General features: G+C 38.3%; 1 pseudogene; it reads left to right on the top strand.

Annotated features, from left to right (window-relative positions):
• Positions 1 to 1,698: 1,698 nt before the first annotated feature.
• Positions 1,699 to 15,811, top strand: LOC139475928 (uncharacterized; annotated as a pseudogene).
• Positions 15,812 to 16,799: the final 988 nt, after the last annotated feature.

Genomic DNA, 16,799 nt, shown 5'->3' with positions numbered 1-16,799 from the left:
GTGAAACACCTGAAACCTTATTGCGATAGTCAAATATTTTGGCCACCAGGAGGTTGCATCGCGGTCGCATTGTCTGTGTGACTGAGGCTTAAAGGGATCGAGTGGTCAGACTCGCTGACTCGGTTGATGAAGGCCATCGTATCCCAATTGATCATGAGTGGATCCATGCTTACGATGGCACTCTCTGGATTGTCTGGTCAAGACTCGATTACTCGAAGACTTACTAGATGGTGCGCCTCCGTGGTCTAGTGGATAGAGCGTCTGCTGGTGATTAGAACATGACAACAAGTAACTGACATACACTATACACACATGTATTGAGAACAAAAACAGTAAAATAACAAATAAGTAGAGAATTGACGCGGTTGTCATTATGTTGATCTTATATTTATGTTGATATTATCGTATTTGAAACGTTGTCCTTGACTTCACACCTAGAGGTCAACGATTAGTAACTTGTGGCCACCACCACGATTTCATGACTGTTGGGATTTCATGCCCAACATGTAATTACCTTTAAAACATCCATTATAATGCATGATTAACAGGCAAAAGGAAACAGGAAAATATATTGCGTCATTTGTTTCATGTATGAAAGATGGGACGATATCTAAAAGTATTATTACTTGTAGTAGTAGTAGTAGTAGTATATAGACATCCTCATAACAGTGTTAGTCTTGCGAACGAAATATTGTTCGTTTCAGTATTCATTAATGCATATTGACATGCCAAGGTTATGAAGGAGCTGTGCCGACGTTTAAAAAAAGATATCCACACATGGCTGAAGCAATAAGTTATAAAATTATATAGATAATATTAGAAAGACTTATAGTGGCCACCAAATATGAAATCAGGCGACCCTGTCTCTTGTAGTAGATACACTACTGTTATAAAGTTCTTCGGGAAGAGAGTAGAAGCATTGTTAAGCAGTTACATATGTCAGTGCAACAAATGTGAAGTTGTCTCCATTTCACACTACACTCTTTAAGTAGTTGTTTATAGAATATCAGAGTCAATTCTCCATATACCGTTACCCCCTCTACCACCCACCTCCAGTCGATCGTTCAGCTATCAAACTGCTAATATCCACAATGTTGTACAAAATAACCCTTCTAGAGTCGGAACATAAAAGCAATGCATAAAGAAGCTCTCTGTTGCAACAAGAGAGACAGTCTAGCCCTTGAGTATGCTCGCAACATACAGTTACGCGACATTAAACACACATGTATGCAGTCAACTTCCCTGTTCGTGGGCCACCAGGGACGTTTTACTAATGCATATGTGCTATCAATAGCTCGAAGCTACCTTGTGAGGATTGTACATATTGTCACTGTGTTGGTTATGACATTTCGTTAATTTGTGTTTGTTCAGTTTACCATTGTGTCTTTGTGATATGTGTAAGATTATGGTGTTAGATGTTCCAGTATATGTACCCGAATGATTCCTTGGGACACAATGACAGATTTAAGATGTCCCAGGAAAGTGATTACGTGCTAACAGGTTTGAAGTGTTCAGAAGTGAAGCTGTTTACACTGTCTGTGATTCAAGGTGCGGGACTTTCCGAGAGGGGACTTGCTACATACAAAATAGGAACACAACCGTTTTACGACATGTAATGCCTGAATAGAGTCGACTTGTTGTATCCACGGACATACAGAAAAGATGTAGTGTACTTCTGATGACTGACATTTAACAGCTATGCATACTGAAAGAGTGTTTCTGGCTTGTGTGTATTTCGTATTGGCTGCACACGGTGAGTAAATAGGCAGATAGACTTTCCATTGGTTTGTGTACTTCAGTACGTGTACCAAGATTGTTCGTGTTGGTAACTGTAATTTCATCAGGGACGTGTTTGCTTACTAATCTTTGAGTGAAATCGAGAAATTGCGACAATAGTTGCCATTTGATCTTGGTACTTGTGATTTGTTGTGACTAAAAGTACATACATGCAAAAACACAACAGCTTAAATGTTCAACTCCTTTGATGGCACTTGCATTTACACTTTCTAGTGTTGATACACGACTTGTCAAGGAAACATAAGATGGTATCAAAAAGCATAAAGTTACATGTATTTCAAAACAGTCTATCAGATTTGGAAATTCGCATCAATAATTTTATTTACGCAAATACAATTTTATTATTTCTGATAGATTTGAGACCATTACTACAATATTAATTCAATAGCCAATATCAGACTTAGACGGAAAAATGTCAGTCATGACATCATTTCTTTAAAATGTCACGGGATTCGTTTCTATAATTTAACTGACAGCAAAATACATAAATACACGTAATTTCTAGTGACAAATGGAATGCGATAATGAACGACTCAACAGTTACATATTCAAACATCATGATTTCCTCAGTATTGTCTCACACAATATTACATTAACACGTCCCATTATAATTCTGGAAACCCAAAAGTCCAGAAACTCTACGCTCTTTGCCCAGTCTCGGTTAAAGTTATTTACAAAATTAAACATGCCGTTTTCATGGGAACATACCAAGGAAGAAAAAATGAAAAAAAAAAATTGTTTAAAAACTCAATATTTAGACTATGTCGTCCATGGGCGAGAAAAAGGTTTGGCCCATGGGCGAGAACATGTTCCTTTACTTAAAACTCATGATTTTGTTTCGCAAATACATTTAATATATTCATTCAAGTATCATGACACAAAATTTAACTCATATTAACTTAATTCAACGATTTTATAGCGATATTGAAATATTTCGTCCATGGGCGAGAAAAAGGTTTGGCCCATGGGCGAGAATATGTTCCTTTACTTAAAACTCATGATTTTGTTTCGCAAATACATTAAATGTATTTATTGAGTGAGTGAGTTGGGTTTAACGCCGCTTTTAACATTATTCCAGTTATATCACGGCGTGTCAGCTTAATGTGGGAGGAAAGCCCGAAGTGATGCAGGTCTAAGACGGTTACCACTTCGGTGAAACCCACGAACACGGGTATGGTGCTGACAAACCTAGAAACATAATTGGGGCGAACCGGGATTCGAACCCACAATCATAGGTTTCTGGCGTGTCCAGGGGACGCAACTCTGCACAGCGAATCGCGGCGCCTTAGACGACTGGGCCACCCGTGCCCCCTGTATTTATTGAAGTATCATGACACAAAATTTAGCTCATTTTAACTTAATTCAACTATTTTATAGCGATATTGAAATATTTCGCCCATGGGCGAGAAAAAGGTTTGGCCCATGGGCGAGAATATGTTCCTTTACTTAAAACTCATGATTTTGTTTCGCAAATACATTAAATGTATTTATTGAGTGAGTGAGTTGGGTTTAACGCCGCTTTTAACATTATTCCAGTTATATCACGGCGTGTCAGCTTACATTAAATGTATTTATTGAAGTATCATGACACAAAATTTAACTCATTTTAACTTAATTCAACGATTTTATAGCGATATTGAAATATTTCGCCCATGGGCGAGAAAAAGGTTTGGCCCATGGGCAGGCCCATGGGCGAGAACATGTTCCTTTACTTAAAACTCATGATTTTGTTTCGCAAATACATTAAATGTATTTATTGAAGTATCATGACACAAAATTTAACTCATTTTAACTTAATTCAACGATTTTATAGCGATATTGAAATATTTCGCCAATGGGCGAGAAAAAGGTTTGGCCCATGGGCGAGAATATGTTCCTTTACTTAAAACTCATGTATTTGTTTCGCAAATACATTTAATGTATTCATTCAAGTACCATGACACAACATTTAACTCATTTTAACTTAATTCAACGATTTTATAGCGATATTGAAATATTTCGCCCATGGGCGAGAAAAAGGTTTGGCCCATGGGCAGGCCCAGGGGCGAGAACATGTTCCTTTACTCAAAACTCATGTTTTTGTTTCGCAAATACATTAAATGTATTTATTCAAGTATCATGACACAAAATTTAACTAATTTTTACTTAATTCAACTATTTTACGGCGTTATTAAAATATTTCGCCCATGTTTTCGTCAGTCCCTTTCAAGCATCAACTAACTGTTTGCAAAGTATATTGTATCATGTGAAATATACTTTATATTATATCATTACATTACTATTTAAAAAGGGCATTTGGTTGGATGTTTCCTTTAGTTCTACAAATTTCACCTGTTTTACATATTGTAGCGATCTTTAATGAACCCGGCCTTACCCCTCAAAACGTTTTGACAGTTTATCATACGAATTCATGTGCGTGTACTCCAATTCATTGGAGTTATTTTCCACAACATTAAATTTTAGTTAGTTTCTATTTCATTTCCCATTTTATGTCCCGTTGATACATCACACTGGGCAATTACGTGACACTAGGTATGCAATATACAGGTACGCGTGCGCGTATTTTAATGAAAAAAACTATTCGTCTTTTATTGCATAACGTTTGGCTGAATATCTTACATTCTAACGTGTTATGTGTGTTGTAAACTGACGAATAGCAAGTAATTGTCATGCTGTACGCATGGTTCCATATACAAATTCAGTTATACAACCGGTATGAAACTGAGAACTGAGATACCAAGTACAACCTGCATTCACACACGGAAGCAATATACTTGTGTGTATGCCCTCTCCTCTAAAAAATGTATCACTAAAGTATTTGCATTGTAATAAATATAGTAATGATTTTCAGTTTTTTACACCTTTGATTGATACGGATTACGTACCTGTAGTCTAGTCACTGTCTCTTATGTATCTGCTTGTTAGAAATTTCAAATGTCTTGTTATAGCACTGTTCCTAAAATACGGCAGTTTCTTTTATCGGGTATAAATAGTTGATTCGTCTTGTCACGCAGTCATTTTTACTTGATCGAATGATTTCCACAAAAAATTACGGCAGAGAGTTTTGTATTTTTATATTATATTTTTAGAAGATTTTAGAAGATGCTTACATCACTGTATCTCAGAACGTAAAACTGATAACATTCAAACATGTAATTAGTACACAGTTAATTGTTACATATAATTTCCTGCATATTCCTTTTTGAACAAAAAGCCTACATGTATACTGATATCGGTGTCCACTGTTAAAAGGGTATTTGTGCAGTCAGCCATGGTAAATGGAGAGACAATAATAAGGTGATTAATTATAGTCTGTTGCAGAATATGCGGTATAAGTGTAGTCATTGATACATATACACATTACACATATACAGATGAAATACACGATATGATGCAGTGCAAGAACAAATCAAGATACGGTTTCTATTAAAAATAATTATACGATTTTGGATTTAATTAGCATTTTTAAATTTTCAGGCCAACACGGCTCAGATACAACATCGGCATATTCAACTGGAGTTGTTTTCTGCCGGTCGTAAGTTCATTGTTTGACTGAGCACACTCGTGTCGGGGTTGCGATATTTTCTTCTCTTTGTTGGCAGCCTGCCACCGGTCTGAATTTTGAGAAAGGTCTCAGCATGCTTACAAACTTGTAGATGTTGGGTGCGGTTAGGACCAAACTTTTTCAGCTCAGAGTGTTAGTGGTCCTGGAACCCATAGCGTCAAACAGGTTCTGCACAAAACGTCCATCAGATTCTACTGTTCAGCAACATTGTCACTGAATTTCAGAACTCTGGCATGATATAATAATCAAGGATTTCGAAGGTGAACGAGGGGAAAGGCAGACGCACGTGGATTTACCCTCAGGTTATTATTGTCTGGAGTTCACATTTTGGGGCATTTCATATACTAATTGAACAGAGTTCACCTGCACATGTCCACTTTAGTGATACAGACTGTAACCAAAAATGCAATGAGCCGTAGCTCTTAATCCCTTATAACAACGGTAACAACAACCAGGGTGAGGACACAGTAAGGTTAAACCGTGTCCAACAGACAATCTGAGGTGGCTATCTCCCATCAAGTCAGCTCTGTTTTTAAGCGCATAGTTATGTTTTTACATATTGAAATAAAAGGAATTTAAAAATTATATTTAACAAACCTACACATTACCAAATACACAACTTTATAACCCTTTCTAGACTTCGTTCCAATTAACCTGGATCATTCAACTCGCTCGCGAAGGTCGTATGCGACTTTAAAGTGAATACGTCTACAGTGTACAAGTAACTTTTAACTGTATCATATATACTCATGATAAGCAATTATTTTCGTTCCTAATTCGAATGAGCACATTCTGAGGCTAAATCTGCAAAAGGACAGATAAAATATTTCTTTGTACAATGCAAACGATACAAACGTAGCGGCTGATAATAGAGACAATGATTTAATAATCTGCAATATATCAAGTGTTCTCGTTCAATCTATTGTACATATTGAAGTGATTGTAAAGTTTCAAGGAGTACTAAAATGTGGTGGTATAATGAATGTATTTAGAATATGAATAGCGAAAAACAGTCACCATATCGGATGTACATGTATAACTTGTCATCCAACACCACGCTTGTGCCGAGGCCCATGGTCATAAAACTAATCGGTCCCATAAAAGGAGCAAATAGTTTCGCAGATACTTCTTGCTATGGTTCACTCCCAATTGTCAGACGACCTAATCATCAGTCAGACCAGTCAAGTGTGACCAGCGTACCTGCCTGGTTTTGGCTCCTAATTACTGAACTGCCCAATACTGTCATACTGTGGGCAGAGTAAGCGGCCTCGTTGAGTGATACAGACTAACCAGATTATGACTGTGTTTGTAAGTTGCGTTTAATCTGTGTCGGGTTGCAGTTGTTTTATTAGTCAAGACTAGGGGTAGTTTTTTCAATGAAACCTTTTAGCCGTTGAGTTTGTTTTGCATTCATTTCATTAAATACATTGTTAGGTAGAATAATAACACGTTATATGGATTAAACATCTCCCTAATCTGAGTATAAACTCACATGTACTCTAAGTACCGTACTATATTACTTTGCGGAGAAACTGAGTATAATTTTTGAGTTGGCATTGTATGCTGTCTGATGACTTTACACAAATCCCCGCATTCAATAGACCCGTAAGAAGCGACTACTGGGATCGGGTGGTCAGGCTCGCTGACTTGGTTGATGCATGTCATCGTATCCCAATTGCGTGGATCGATGCACATGATGTCAATCACTGGATTGTCTGGTCCAGACTCGATTATTTACAGACCGCCTTCATACAGCTGAAATATTGCTAAGTGTGGCGTTATACAACTAACAAACAAACAAAACACAAAAAGAGAAAGTGTATGAGTACTAAAACTTGCAATAGATATGCGTACCCTACGTACACACATGAGTCCCATTCGACAGTCTACAACACACGAATAACTGTCAAACAAGTTTGGGTACCCCTTCTGTTCAGGCAAGTTATTTAGTTCGATAATTTTGTATTAAAATCCTTTCAATTTGTTTTCATCCTTTTTCCCTATTCCATGCATGTTTATGTTGCTACATCTTATTGCTCATGTTTCCAAGTATTGTAAAACACTTTAATGTTTCTCCTTCTTAATCTAACGTTATAACATTTCCGGTCATTGCCATCATCTAATAGACAAGAGATGATAGCAAGACATATTTTATTCGGTTTTATGGTCTATGCGGTCTTACAATTGATTTTATTAGTCTTTAAATCTTATCTTATCTTATACATATTTTCACAAACAGGGCTGTTAACTGATATAAGGAATGTGACATCCAGTTGAGGACTGAATACGACGTACGTTAGTCTGGTAACGACATTTCTACAATAAGTTTTTGAATAAACCGTTAATACGCCAGTTGTGACAGGGATGATGGTATGGTAGATGTAGCAGACATATTGACAGCCGTTGTTACGCGAGTCACTAGGTTATTAGTACGGCATTGGCCTTTTTGATTGGTACTATACTTTCTGTGGCCACTGGCGGACGTAATTCAAACTCCTTCCACACTGACATCGCACCAAATATATTTGTGTACCGATTACATAACTCTTACTGACAGGGTAGGGTGGTAGTTCACGCGAAACGGACGACACTGTGTATATTGAGCGGCTCCTTTGATATCGCCTCACAACATACTTTTAATGAATGACCAATTAAACGATGATACACATCAGGATCGCGGAGAAAATACAAGCTTCGTTCGCGTTGAATATATATATCAAGGCACAAATTCATCTTTCATAAACTTTTTGTGTCTTGGTGCTTAATATATCCACATATCAACGAAAATATGTAATACATGTATCCACAAAAACATACATGTACAGGCTAGGTATTTGCCCACAGCAACACCTGCATAACTGTTTATTCACGCGTGGTGTGGCAGATTGTAATTGACCGACAACAAGTATTGTAGAATCACCTGTAAATAAGGCCGACACTGTAATTAGATACAACGTACTAAAGAGAATATGAGAATTATCATAAGAAGGCTGTTACGTTTTTCTTAACTATTACCATTTTCATACCAAAAGTGACAATGCAGTTAAAAGTTGCTTTAGTGTCACAATATTCACTCACGTTTTCCTCAATCGCATTGAAACATAAAACCTACTGGTCAGTTCGACACTGCTTGTAATGAAATAATTATTTCGAGATTTCGTTAGAATGTAAGATATTCAGCCAAACGTTATGCAATAAAAGACGAATAGTTTTTTTCCATTTAAATACGCGCACGCGTACCTGTCACGTAATTGCACAGTGGGATGTATCAACGGGTCATAAAATGGGAAATGAAATAGAAACTAACTAAAGTTTAATGTTGTACACGGACATGAATTCGTATGATAAACTGCCAAAACGTTTTGAGAGATAAGGCCGGATTCATTAAAGGTGTTGGGTGCGGTTAGGATCAAACTTTTTCAGCTCAGAGTGTTAGTGGTCCTGGAACCCATAGTGTCAAACAGGTTCTGCACAAAACGTCCATCAGATTCTACTGTTCAGCAACATTGTCACTGAATTTCAGAACTCTGGCATGATATAATAATCAAGGAGCTCGAAGGCAAAACCTTTTCTCGCCCATGGGCGAAATATTTCAATAAATATGTAAAATAGCTGAATTGAGTAAAATTGAGTTACATCATGTGCCATGAAAATAGTAAGAACACCTGCATGTATTTGCGAAACAAAAACATAAGTTTTAAGTAAAGGAAAATATTCTCGCCCATGGGCCAAACCCTTTTCTCGCCCATGGGCGAAATATTTCAATATCGCTATAAAATCGTTGAATTAAGTTAAAATGAATTAAATTTTGTGTCATGATACTTCAATAAATACATTTAATGTATTTGCGAAACAAAAACATGAGTTTGGAGTAAAGGAACATATTCTCGCCGATGGGCCTACCCATGGGCCTACCCATGGGCCAGACTTCGCCCATGGGCAGGCCCATGGGCCACATTTCGCCATAGGGCGACATTGTCTAAATATTGAGTTTTTGAACATTTTTTTTTCATTTTTTCATTAAATTTTGTGTCATGATACTTCAATGAATACATTTAATTTATTTGCGAAACAAAATCATGATCATGAGTTTTAAGTAAAGGAACATATTCTCGCCCATGGGCCTGCCCATGGGCCAAACCTTTTTCTCGCCCATGGGCGAAATATTTCAATATCGCTATAAAATAGTTGAATTAAGTTAAAATGAGCTAAATTTTGTGTCATGATACTTCTTTCAATACATTTAATGCATTTGCGAAACAAAAACATGAGTTTTAAGTACAGGAACATATTCTCGCCCATGGGCCAAACCTTTTTCTCGCCCATGGGCGAAATATTTCAATATCGCTATAAAATCGTTGAATTAAGTTAAAATGAGTTAAATTTTGTGTCATGATACTTCTTTTAATACATTTAATGCATTTGCGAAACAAAAACATGAGTTTTAAGTACAGGAACATGTTCTCGCCCATGGGCCAAACCTTTTTCTCGCCCATGGACGAAATATTTCAATATCGCTATAAAATCGTTGAATTAAGTTAAAATGAGTTAAATTTTGTGTCATGATACTTGAATGAATACATTAAATGTATTTGCGAAACAAAAACATGAGTTTTAAGTAAAGGAACATATTCTCGCCCATGGGCCTGCCCATGGGCCTACCCATGGGCCAGACTTCGCCCATGGGCCACACTTCGCCCATGGGCAAATATTGAGTTTTTAAACAATTTTTTTTTTATTTTTTCTTCCTTGGTATGTTCCCATGAAAACGGCATGTTTAATTTTGTAAATACCTTTAACCGAGACTGGGCAAAGAGCTTAGAGTTTCTGGACTTTTGGGTTTCCAGAATTAAAATGGGACGTGTTCATTGATAATTGTCATAAATACATTCATGCACCTGTCACCTCCAGATCAATGTTGATTGCAGCATGTTTGTTTCAATGTGGTCTGAGACTGACGTAAAAACATTTCGACTATATTTTGCGAAGTATATTTGACAGTGAACGAGTTACGTTATATTCAAAGGTGACACCAGAACTGGGAACAGATGTATAGAGGGGTTGTCGGGAACCTTCACAATGCAGCTTCAGTGTTCTGTCGGTGAATGGATACATGTCGAGCAAGAGGCGTATGGAGATGGAGACGCCGCGACATGTCGTCTGAAATCAGCTGAGTCGTGCAGTAAGGTTCACACCAGCAGCCAGAATGGCCTGATCGTCAACTGTAATGGGAAACAGTCATGCCGTGAAGCCATAACCGCATCCGTCCTTACCTGTAACATCACAGATGCTGCTGCTGACGTAAAGTACAACTGCATCAAAGGTGACATGTTTTATAATTAGTTCTTGCTTGACGGAATCAACTTGGGTTGTTTTCAGTAATATCACTCTCTGATTCAATTTAACCCACATGCATGACTTTAGATATTAATCCCAATAATCATAAATACATATGTGAATGTTCTGTACGTTTAAGAACCATGTTATTTTCCGTTTTCTATCAAAGATTGATCTGGTCACAGCAGGTGTTTGCCGTTCATGGACAGTCGATGTGGTGGTACATGACATCTAATCTCTTTCTTTGCAATTCTTGTTATTGTTTGCATATCGCACAATACATTCATAGAAGCATGTATTTTCCTACATGGTGGTTCCGGGAGTAGAACACACTAACACCCATACAAATCGCAATGATAGGATGGTTACAAAGTGTTGTTCTGTCTAACCAACTGTCATCCTACTCTACATCTTGGCACGTTGCTCGTGTTACCGTGCACTGGTTTGCCCGATCAAGATTCCATAATGTGCAGGATGTTGTAAAGCTGGAACATTACTCAGCGTTTCCAGATTATCGGATACATAGAGAATCTCACCCTCGTGTCTTTTGATATCAAATATAGCAACGAGTGTGGATATATTTGATATCAAAAGACACGAGGGTGAGATTTTATTTATCATCCAGCATCATTCTTTCCACGTTTTCAATTTGTAGACAGGAATTAGCAGTGTCTTCAGTGTAAAAAGTACTGAAAACAGCTTCAGTAGCAGAGCCATTAGTGATGTCATTTGATTGTGACGTCATGGTAACCAGTGACGTCACAATGGTCTGCAAAGCATTGTGATGTAATTTCGTTGCAGCGATATCTACAGTGTAGATATCGCTTGATCTAATCCTAGCGATATCTCCTGTGGGAGCCAGTTTTGGATGATAAAGTGCATTCCTGCGCACACTTTGGCATAATGCACAAAAATATTTTTGTCAACATATTTTAAAAATATATGTGTTAGATTAAGGTTTGATTAAAATCAGAAAAAAATACTACTTGACTCTATTAGTCTGATGGGACAGAGTGTAAGTGAGATTGATATAAGATTAATCATAGTGCGTAAACGTATAACGACATTTAATATATCATATTATAATAGGGGCATAAGGGTGATCCAGTCGCATCCTAAGAACCTATCATCATTAGAATTGGTCCTCAGCAATTAAGCGGTGACTAACAGGATCAAGTGGCCAGGCTTACTGATCAGTGACTTGTTTGATTTTAGGCCATCGTTTCTCAATTGCATTGTCCGATGCTTACGATGTAAATCATTGGATTGTCTGTCCCAAACTATTTGCAGTTCGCCGTCATGTAGATGGAATATTGCTGATCTTGCGTGCGGCGTTTAACAACAAACAAACAAACATCTGATAATTTGTTAATTTTGCTGCGAGACACTGCAGGAATAATGTAAGACTAACATGGTATGCTAGCCTGTTGATGTCATTGCAAGACTTACTGATGAGCCTTATGATGGACTACATGGTCTCGTGGATGGAATCTCTGCTCGGAGATCGGAACATGACAACATGTTACTGACATACAGTAAACGCACATGTATTGCAAGTCAGTAAACGGAACAAACAAGAGTATACTTTCTGTAGAGAATTAACACTTGTGTTATCAAGGATTCGCGGTTCAACGTATCATGCACCATGCGATAACTGTTTCTGGTTATGCATGTTTGGATTGTATCGTCGTTGTCCGTGACTTCACATCTCGAGGTGAGCGTGTAGTTCCCTGAGGCCACAACCACGAGTTCACAACTGATTGAGGCAAAAATGTAATTACATTTAAAACATCCATCGTGTCAGGCTTTTAGGATATGAAAATTAAGTCACATGGGACAATATTGACATTGTCGTGATCAGCCACATATTTAATTGTGGCTTTATGCGTCTATTGTGTCAACTATTTCGCATCATCACAATTCTAGTTTCTTCCATAGTTACATGTACGTATGAGATACAAATATGGTAACAGGCATCATTTTACAGAAAATTACACAGATTATTATTATTATTATTATTATTATTATTATTATTATTATTATTCACCTGATGAAGGAGTAAGCATATACTCCGAAAATGTTGTTTTCCTCATGATAAAGAAGTTGCCATCCAAAAATTCTCTTCCTTATCATTATATTGTTCGTTACAATATTCATTAATACATCGTGACATGTCAAGGTTACACGTGTTTGAGTACCATATTTCGTTACCTGGTAAGTGTTGCACTGACTTCTGTTTGTGATTATAATTATGACAAAACAAAACAACAAGCGCGTACGAATACTGGACTGCTTTCATAACATCTTTCACCACCACTGCCATCAATTATAGTATATAAGTTTTGTAATTAACACCCAAAGGATACTGCAAACTGATTAAACTTCCTGACTAGAGCCTGACTAGTCGCTCATGCCAGCTGACTAGAACTACATGCCAACTGTCCCTGCATCATGACCTGAGTTTGACCCTGGTAATAATGCTATACCATTTCCAGTGATCCATGAGTGTTTCAGCTTCATCCTTGATCCACCGGGCGCCAAGACGAAATCAAGCAGCATGGGAGCAAGTTGTTATGATACAATATGTCACTAATCTCAATACTAACATGTAAGTTGTTCTACTTATTATATGCGTTGTGTTTCAGGAAGTATGGATATGTGTAGTTCAGGTACTGACAGAACAACAGTAAACGGGTCGGTGTATCTCCATTCCCCGGGCTTCCCTGGCAGTGTCGGTGTAAACAGCAGCTGTGTTGTTAGGATCACAGGGCAGAATATACTGGTATCATTGGTAGAAGAGCGGATGAAGACAGGGATACTTAACATCTCAGGTGACGGGAGACAACTCTGGACAAACGTGAACGTAGACCAATTCAACAGGGTGTTGCCGGGGACAGCTGCCGAAATAGTAATAGTCTACGATAACCATTATCAGAATGGATCAAATGTATGGATACGTGTTTCTGGTATGTATGAGAGTTTAAATCAAATTTATCTTTTGATGTGTTATTTGTTAACCATCAATTTATCAATAAATTAACAAATAGAATCTGATGCTGGTCTTGATTTGAATTTTGCCTCGCTTTCCGAGAAAACGTGTAATTATTTCAATCTACCTTCAGTCAGTTCAGTGTGATCAATTTAATGATAAATTTCTTTTCATGAACCAATCTATCCTGACAATAAAATATACATAGTTTCTTATTTGTTCAATTTATTATATTGAAAAATTGTGACAGCCTCTCCAGAACTGCTGGTTCCCTCAAAGGAAAAGTACAGTGTAGCCATAATGGAAAGAAGCCATTTTTTTACAATGTTCCGTAATATACTAAGAAAATATGATGACTTGACTGGTATGCAGTAGCTTTCAACATATATTATAACATATTAAATTGTATTCACAGTTGTTTGTGTGGTAACTAGTTCCTCCGTAAATAAATGGCATGACCCACTACTCTTTGGTCATCTAGTTTCCCCCGTGTCCAGAAGTTGCATCACTTATTTAAGATCAACATGGAACTCGAACCTAGAGACTGCTACAGAAATGATTGTTCACAGCTTCAGGTCAAATGAACATAACTTGGCGACAAACATTGGATGCATCAACCACCCCAGTACCCATGCCACAGGCGTCATCACGTTCACAAGGTACAACCAGTCCAAGTACTTTGGACACACTGACCACTGCAGCAACAACAAGTACACCTTTGACTTCCATGGGTGAGTGTCACCTGATGACGAGACCGGTGAAGATTCTCGGTTAGAATAGGTCTTCAGCAACCTATGCTTGCCGTAAAAGGTGACTATGCTTGCCGTAAAAGGCGGCATAACACAACTCCAGAAGGTGTAATCCGAGAGCCTGACTGAAGGAAATGACAAAGCGACTTGTCCCATGTTTAATTAGTAACGAGAACTCAACTTCTATCCCTATCTATTGTTCCTATTCTGTTAAGAGGTCGAGAAATAGTTTGATTTGCTCTGTGTGTTTGTTTGCCATACTATTATTGCAGATATACGATGACGGTTTGTAAATAATCGAAACTGGACCAGACAATCCAGTGATTGTTATTTGTGAGCAACGATCCACGCCATCTGGGTACGTAGACACACAATCAACCAAGTCACCGAGTGTGACCACCCCGATCCATTTGGTCGCCTCTTAAGACCAGCGACGGTTTCTGGGAATCTCATGTATTTTTTCCGGAATCCCCACGACGACCATGCATACTAATCACAGAGGAAATCACTCATGGTGTTTCATTTACCATACAGATTCACTAACTACGTCAATAGCAACAACACTACGGATATCCATCGGCTTCACTAAACTGTCTGAAAGAACTACCTATACTACTGCTCAGGGATCAACCGACACAATGACATCCCTTACATCTACAGCCCTGTCATCAACACACACAGGTATCTATATGTACATGTAATAACGACAACCAATGACATTGTTATACGAAATATTGAAATAATTTCGTGTAAGAGTGTGCATGCACGTGTGTGTGTATACACGCGCGCTCGTGTGTTTGTAAGCCCAAGTTGTGCAATGAAAGCACAGACAAAAGCAGAAATCTTCACGTTAAAGGCTTCATGTATCTCGTTTCAGACAATGGAAGTATTGTTTTACCCTTAGCCGTGTGTGTGGTATCATGGGTCTCATCATCGTGGCGCTCACCATATATATGTAAGTACATCAAACTGTTTGATTTATACGTGTGATATTATGGCACTTGGCGATGAAGTCAAAATGCAACCTTGTAAATATTATACAATGATCGTATGCAAAACGTCTATTGCTGCAGCATGGTAAACAAGCTATCCAGGAACTCGCACGGTAATTCACCTAATACTGAAACGTCAGTTCATTATGGTGTGCAGAGCATCTCTAATGAATCCCAGGGAGATGATGACCATATTCCCACCAGTGGCACCACAAAGACATATCCTGGCCTCAGCTATGATGTTGAAAGAAATATCTACAATGGAATACAACGTAATGCAAGTGAAGACGGTGACGAGCATAGCTACGGTCACATAAACAGAAGTGAAGGACCTTCGTATGTCAACTCGGTCAGTGGAGATGATCCATACATTAACGCCTAGAGACAACATATATACAAGCTAGTGTTTCAGATTGTTGCAGCATATAGTACCATTATTCGCAGGTATAAGATCAGTCAGTGCGTATTTGCACTTATCAAGAATAACATGTAAAGTTTATTTTGTAAATTATGTCTCTATATCATGATCCATATATACTCAAAGCCATTGAAAACGCAATTCAGTGTTCAGAAGGTGTGTATTTTATGACAGTGAAAAAAACACCCAAATGAAACCAACCAAAATGACAAACACACCCATCACATGAAATGTTAGCAATAAAGTCCGTAAGAAACACGCTCGTGGATGACGTCCCAGAGGCTCAGAACGAAGCCGGGACCACCCAGGATCAATGGCGGACATGTCCACCATGTCTACTGACGTATTCCTGTAGTCGCTTAGGCATGAACTGACAACTCAGGAAACGTTGTTGAATGTTCTGCCAGTGATGTTGTGGGGGTGAGTGAGTAGGGTTTTACGCCGCTTTTAGCAATATTCCAGCAATATCATGACGGGGGACACCAGAAAAGGGCTTCACACATTGTACCAATGTCGGGAATCGAACCTGGGTCTTAGGCGTGACGACCGAACGCCTTAGCCACCGGGCTACCCGACCGCCCCTGATGTTGTAGGGACTGTGTTAACTCTCGCACTGTCTGAGGCGGTTGCTGTTGAGTTACAACCCTCCGTCAAAGCTCGTCCCAGTGTTGAATTGAATTCATGACAGGTGACATGGCAGGATGTTGTTGATGGTCAGAAAGTCTCCCGTGAACCTTGACATCTTTCCAAAACACAGCGGCGTTGACGGGTCCCAAAATTATCAAAAGGTACAAAAGGTTGAAACGATGACACAGTCGAGTTATCATGCATGGATGGACGTTAACACGTCTGGCGACGATCACTTGAGTTGCCCCTTCTTGAAAGCATTCCGATCGAGTCTTGGCATATTGAACAAGTGACCGATGACCATTTTCGTGTGTGCTTTTAAAGA

This window comes from Haliotis cracherodii, unplaced genomic scaffold, assembly GCF_022045235.1.
Source record: "Haliotis cracherodii isolate W230 unplaced genomic scaffold, xgHalCrac1.p SCAF_3, whole genome shotgun sequence".
Taxonomy (NCBI): Eukaryota; Metazoa; Mollusca; class Gastropoda; order Lepetellida; family Haliotidae; genus Haliotis; species Haliotis cracherodii.
The sequence above is the reverse complement of the archived record's forward strand: the minus strand, read 5'-3'. Positions and strand labels throughout refer to the sequence as shown.